This window comes from Carettochelys insculpta, chromosome 6, assembly GCF_033958435.1.
Source record: "Carettochelys insculpta isolate YL-2023 chromosome 6, ASM3395843v1, whole genome shotgun sequence".
NCBI lineage: Eukaryota > Metazoa > Chordata > Testudines > Carettochelyidae > Carettochelys > Carettochelys insculpta.
The window spans coordinates 122963356-122969946 of record NC_134142.1 but is presented as its reverse complement, the minus strand read 5'-3'; positions in this window follow the sequence as shown (position 1 = coordinate 122969946).

The following is a 6591-nucleotide window of genomic DNA, read 5'->3' as shown; positions in this document are numbered from 1 at the left end:
GCCCTACTTTGACGTTCAACTTCGAAGTAGGGCGCTATTCCCATCCCCTCATGGGGTTAGCGGCTTCAACGTCTCGCCGCCTAACGTCGATTTCAACTTCGAAATAGCGCCCAGCGTGTGTAGCCGTGACGGGCGCTATTTCGAAGTTGGCGCCGCTACTCAAAGTAGCCGGCACGTGTAGACGCGGCCTAAGGGAGATTTTGAGACTGGGGTCCCCAGGGCAGTGAGACATGGAGCCACCATAGATTCAGAGCACTTTATTGCACTCTCCTCTACCTAATTTCCGGCTGCTTCGGCTGCCCCCCTGGAGGGAGGTGCCAACTTCTCCAGCACAGCCAGCTTGGTGTTGAACTTGGTTTTGGATCTAGGAGAGGAGAAAGCAGAGCAGCTCTGGGGCTGATACTGAGGCTGGGGATGGGTAGGGCTGGGTAGGCTTGCTGGCTGGGCTAGGTCAGTCCTGCCCTGCTTGGGACCAGGATTTTCTTCAATTGCTTCCATCCATAGGCAGAATACATTTTGTTCTGTGTACTGGGGCAGGTGCTTATGTGCACCACCAGTAGAAGAACATGCTACCAGCTGTGGGCGCTTTGCTAATTACCTGGCCGGCACCTGAATCTCTCCTGGGCTGCTGCCCAAGAGCTCAGCTTACAAGGAACACTGGTTGGGACTCAGGAGACAGGCTATGTGTGGATAACCCTATGGGAGCTGTGGGGCAGGCCAAGTCAGCTGGTGGCTACTGTGTGTGGCTGATCATTATATACCAGATCCCCTGGGGGGCCGTTCCCCATGGGATTCCTCAAAGGCACCACATCTGCGGGGTGAAGGCGTACTTGTACAGGTTGAAGCGGCATAAGTACATGTTCACTATGTAGTCGCTCGTGAGCGCCAGCTGCTCCTGGCTGAAGAGATTGATGCTGAACAGAGGTCGCTGGGGGGAAGAGGAGACATGAGGCAGGGGATGGGCCAGGAACTCCCCCTCCCCAGACAGCTGTCTGCCATTCAGGAGCTGACAGGTCCCCAGAGGCCCAGGCTGGAGCTGCAGAGATCCAGCAGGATGGCGGCACATGGGTCTGACACCCAGCCCTAGAGCTGGAAGAGCTCTGCCAGAACCCTGCGGAGAGGAAGTTACTGACTGCAGGGGTGGGCATCTCCCCCCTCCTCAGGAGCACCATCCAGCGTGAGTTCTATGCAGGCCTTGAGAGCATAGGGGGTGGTTTTCCCTCCAGCAGAACAGCAATAGGGAGATGCCCCCAAAGCCGGAGCTCAGGGAATGGGCACCTCTCCCCAGGGCTGGGGGACACTGACCCAGAGCCTTCCCAGAGTCCTAAAAGTGGTTGGTGGTCTGCACTTTGTCAATGAGGGCCATAGCATGAATGTTCAGATACTTCCTGCACTAGGGAGAGGGGCCCCAATGCCCTGAGTACTATTTTGAAGACCTTCGACTGCTCATTGTGGAACATGGCTAAGAGACCATTCATAGGATGGGATGAGGTGATACTTTGCGCCTCTCAGCTGAGCCAAGAGGATCAGTTTGTCATTCCAGGTAGTCCTCCTCCTTGCTCCAGCTCTGTGGTGTAACTTGCAGCTTAGGGACAGAGGTTAGCTGCACCTGACACTCCAGAAAGGATGAGGAGAGAGTTTACCTGGCTAGCTGCAGGCCAGTGTGACTCCCTGGCCCAAGACTGTGTGTAATTTGAGTGGCGCATGCTTGGCGTGGAACCTCAGACTACGGGGCAGTGCCACGCAAACCATTACAAACTCCGCCTGTAAGCTATGGAGAGCCACCAGCCCAGTGTGATGCACCCCCTTGGCTAGACATAAGTAGGAGAACAAACATGAGGAGGGTCCTTCAGAAGGACTTCTCAGGACTGGGCTTTGGGCTAAACCCCAACAGCTTAGAAACATGTCAGCTCCCAGGAGGTTCGGGTCTCTAGAGCTGCAGTAGGAGCCACACAACCTAAAGGCGCGAGACGGAAGAGCAGAACCCTGGCACAGTGAGTGAGCTGACCTGGCGGCTGAGGTGGGGGAACACTTCAGAGATGAAGGACTTTGGAGAAATTTGAAAAGATCTGGTCTGACCTTTTTTGACACCTCTGATTGGCGGAGGGAAACTAAGATGTCTCTGCTGTCCTTGCTCTCCACATTGCATTGTTTCATTGTTTGTTCTGTCTTGTCTGTTGTGTACCTGTGTATTGAGAGTTCCATAAGACAACCATCAACAAGTCTGAGAAGCTGCAGTTCAGGTGGGGTAACTGGTTAACAGCTGCCCCATCTGGACATGGCACTGAAATGGAGCTGCCTGAGGAATGGGGAGGTGGGTAAGAGCCCTGCAGAGGCACAACATGAGGCTGGCTCATCCAGTGTTGAGATGGAGGCAGCTCTGGAGTCAAGCAGCTGGTGACAGTCACACAGCAGTGTTGCTCTGAACAGCCCCTTCGGAAGGTATGGACACTACTCACCACATGCAGATCCTGGCTTCATGGTTCTGGGGCTGAACGAGAGAGCAGTGTGGGGCATCAGTGAGTACAATCCGAGTGTGGAGTGGGAATGAGACACTGGGCTAAGGGGAACGGCAGGTCCCACATTTCCCACCTTCCTCCAAGAGTGGGGCCTGGCCACTGTGCTCCTGATTCAGAGAGAGAGAGAGTGTGTGTCATGTTAACCCTGAAAGATGGGTGCAGTTAACCAGTCGGTTGATGTTTCTAAGGTCTGGTAACAGCTCAAGGTTATCACTACTGCAGTCTAATATCAGATTATCAGAATCCAAGAGACAATTTTCCCATGTGCAATGGCAAATATCATGAGCCAATCCACGTGCTCAGTATCACTGAGGAGACATTCAACTGGCAGGACAAGATGCTTATTCATGAGATGATCAATGACATGGTTAATATTCATGAGAACATGATTACTCAGCAGCAGATGCTGACTTTTCATGGGACATGCACTCAGGAACTATCAAAATGCTACATTCCAATAACATCAAATTGCCTAATTTTGCCAATATCCAATTGTTTATTTTGATCGCAGTAATAACACATTAGCAACTCCAAGCTCTTAATGCTTCTCCTCAATAATTTCAAAGTGCTGCACACTCTTCAGTGGTTATATGAAGCAGTGGTCCCTCTGTTTCCATCCATGTGCGGAATACATTTTGTTCTGTGTACCAAGGCATGTGCAGATGTGCACCAATAGAAATACATGCTGCCGGCTGCGGATGGTCCACTAACCAGCTGGGTGACACCTGAATCTGTCATGGGCAGCTGCCCAAGTGCTCACTTACAGGAAATGCTGGTATGAAGTGTACTTGGAGCTGGACTGGTCCATGGATCTTAGACACACAAGACGGGTGAGATATCTTTTCATGGACCAACTTCTGTCACAGCTCTAGCTATGCTAAGCAACCTGTTCCACCTTGCGTTTAGCAGCAATGCTCTGAGTATCCTTCCCAGACCTGAAGAAGAGCTCTGCGTTGCTTCAAACCTTCTTTCTCCCACCAAAATAAGTTGATCCAATAAAAGATATTACTTTGTTCATCTTGTCTCTCAAAATCTTTTAGTGCATTTGTCCTCCCAACTACCCTGTGATGAAGAGAAATATATAACATTGTATCTGTGGTAAAACATTTGACCTAATGTTAAATACTACATAGAAATATATTAAAATGAATGAAACAGTCCATATTAAACAAAGTGGAAATGAAAACTATTTCTCTTGTGGAAAGACAAATAGTTTTGATGCTTGTCTATTGAAGATTGCAATTAAATCACACAAATGAAGGGCTGAAAGGCGTCTGTGAAAGGCGGACATATAAATAGTGGTAGATTTTTAACGTGCTTTTACACTAATGCTAGGAGTCTGTCTAATAAGATGGGTGAACTGGAGTACCTCATATCAAAGGAGGAAGTTGACATAATAGGCATCTCAGAAACATGGTGGAATGAGGACAATCAGTGGGACACTATCATACCGGGATATAAATTATATCGGAAAGACAGAACAGGTCGTGCGGGTGGCGGAGTGGTACTGTATGTGAAGGATAATATAGAATCAAATGAAGCAAAAATCCTAAAGGAATCAAAATGTTCCATAGAATCATTATGGATAACAATTCATTCCTCTAATATGAATATGGCATTAGGAATATATTACCGACCACCTAACCAGGACAGTGATAGTGATGCTGAAATGTTAAGGGAGATTAGAGAGGCTATCAAAATAAAAAACACAGTAATAATAGGAGATTTCAATTATCCCCATATTGATTGGGTGCATGTCACCTCAGGACAGGATTCAGAGATTAAATTTCTTGATGCCTTAAATGACTGCTTCTTGGAGCAGCTAGTACAGGAACCCACAAGGGGAGAGTCAATTCTCGATCTAGTCTTGACTGGAACGCAGGATCTGGTCCAAGAGGTAACTGTTACTGGACCGCTTGGAAATAGTGACCACAATATAATAACTTTTAATATTCCTGTGTTGGGAAGAACACCGCAGCGGTCAAACACTCTGGCATTTAATTTCAAAAAGGGGAATTACACTAAAATGAGGAAGCTAGTTAAACAGAAACTAAAAGGTAGAGTAATTAAACTAAAATCCCTGGAAGCTGCATGGAAACTGTTTAAAGACACCATACTAGAGGCCCAACTTAAATGTATACCCCAAATAAAAAAACACAGTAAGAGACCTAACAAAGAACCACCATGGCTAAACAGCCATGTTAAAAAGGCAGTGAGAGAGAAAAGGGCAGCTTTTAAAAAGTGGAAGTCAAATCCTAGTGAGGAAAATAGAAAGGAACATAAACACTCCCAAATTAAGTGTCATAATATAGTAAGAAAAGCCAAAAAAGATTTTGAGGAACAGCTAGCCAAAAATTCAAAAAACGATAGTAAAATGTTTTTTAAATACATTAGAAGTAGGAAGCCCGCTAAAAAAGCAGTGGGGCCCTTGGATGATAAAGATATAAAAGGAGCAATCAAGGAAGACAGTGCCGTTGCGGAGCGATTAAATGATTTCTTTGCTTCAGTCTTCACGGCTGAGGATGTTACAGAGGTTCCTAAATCTGAGCCAGCCTTTTTAGGTGATAAATCTGAGGAACTCACTCAGATTGAAGTGACATTAGAGGAAGTTTTGGAGTTAATTGATAAGCTGAATAGTAACAAGTCTCCAGGACCAGACGGTATTCACCCAAGGGTTCTGAAAGAACTCAAATGTGAAATTGCGGAGTTATTAACAGTGGTTTGTAACCTATCCTTTAAATCCACTTTGGTACCAAATGACTGGAAGACAGCCAATATAACGCCAATATTTAAACAAGGCTCTAGAGGAGACCCTGGCAATTATAGACCGATAAGTTTAACATCAGTACCAGGCAAATTAGTAGAAACACTAGTAAAGAATAAAATTGCAAGGCACATAGAAGAGCACGAATTGTTGGGCAAAAGTCAGCATGGTTTCTGCAGAGGGAAGTCGTGTCTAACTAATCTATTAGAATTCTTTGAAGGGGTTAATAAACATGCGGACAAGGGGCACCCAGTGGACATAATATACCTAGATTTCCAGAAAGCCTTTGACACGGTCCCACACCAAAGGCTTTTATGTAAATTAGGTGGTCATGGGATAGGAGGAAAGATCCTTTCGTGGATCGGGAATTGGCTAAAAGACAGAAAACAAAGGGTGGGAATAAATGGTAAATTTTCACAATGGAGGAGGGTAACTAGTGGTGTTCCCCAGGGGTCAGTCCTGGGACCGATCCTGTTCAACTTGTTCATCAATGATCTAGAAAATGAGGTAAGCAGTGAGGTGGCAAAGTTTGCAGATGACACCAAGTTATTCAGGACAGTCAAAACCAAAACAGATTGTGAAGAACTACAAAAAGACCTCAGCAAACTGAGTGATTGGGCAGCAAAATGGCAAATGAAGTTTAATGTGGGTAAGTGTAAGGTAATGCATGTTGGAAAAAATAACCCAAATTACACGTACTACATGATGGGGTCAAATTTAGCTACGACAGATCAGGAAAGGGATCTTGGAGTTATAGTGGATAGTTCTCTGAAGACATCCACGCAGTGTGCAGCGGCAGCTAGTAAGGCAAATAGGATGTTAGGAATTATTAAAAAAGGGATCGATAATAAGACAAAAGATATCATACTTCCCCTATATAAAACTATGGTACGCCCACATCTTGAGTACTGCGTGCAGATGTGGTCTCCTCACCTCAAAAAAGATATATTGGCATTAGAAAAGGTTCAGAAAAGGGCGACTAAGATGATTAGGGGCTTGGAACGGGTCCCATATAGGGAGAGGCTAGAGAGACTAGGACTTTTCAGTTTGGAAAAGAGGCGATTGAGGGGCGATATGATAGAGGTATATAAAATCATGAATGGTGTGGAGAAAGTGAATATAGAAAAATTATTTACCTTTTCCCATAATACAAGAACTAGGGGACACCAAATGAAATTGATGGGTAGTAGGTTCAAAACTAATAAAAGGAAATTTTTCTTCACACAGCGCACAGTCAACCTGTGGAACTCCTTGCCCGAGGAGGCTGTGAAGGCCAGGACTCTATTAGGGTTTAAAAAAGAGCTTGAT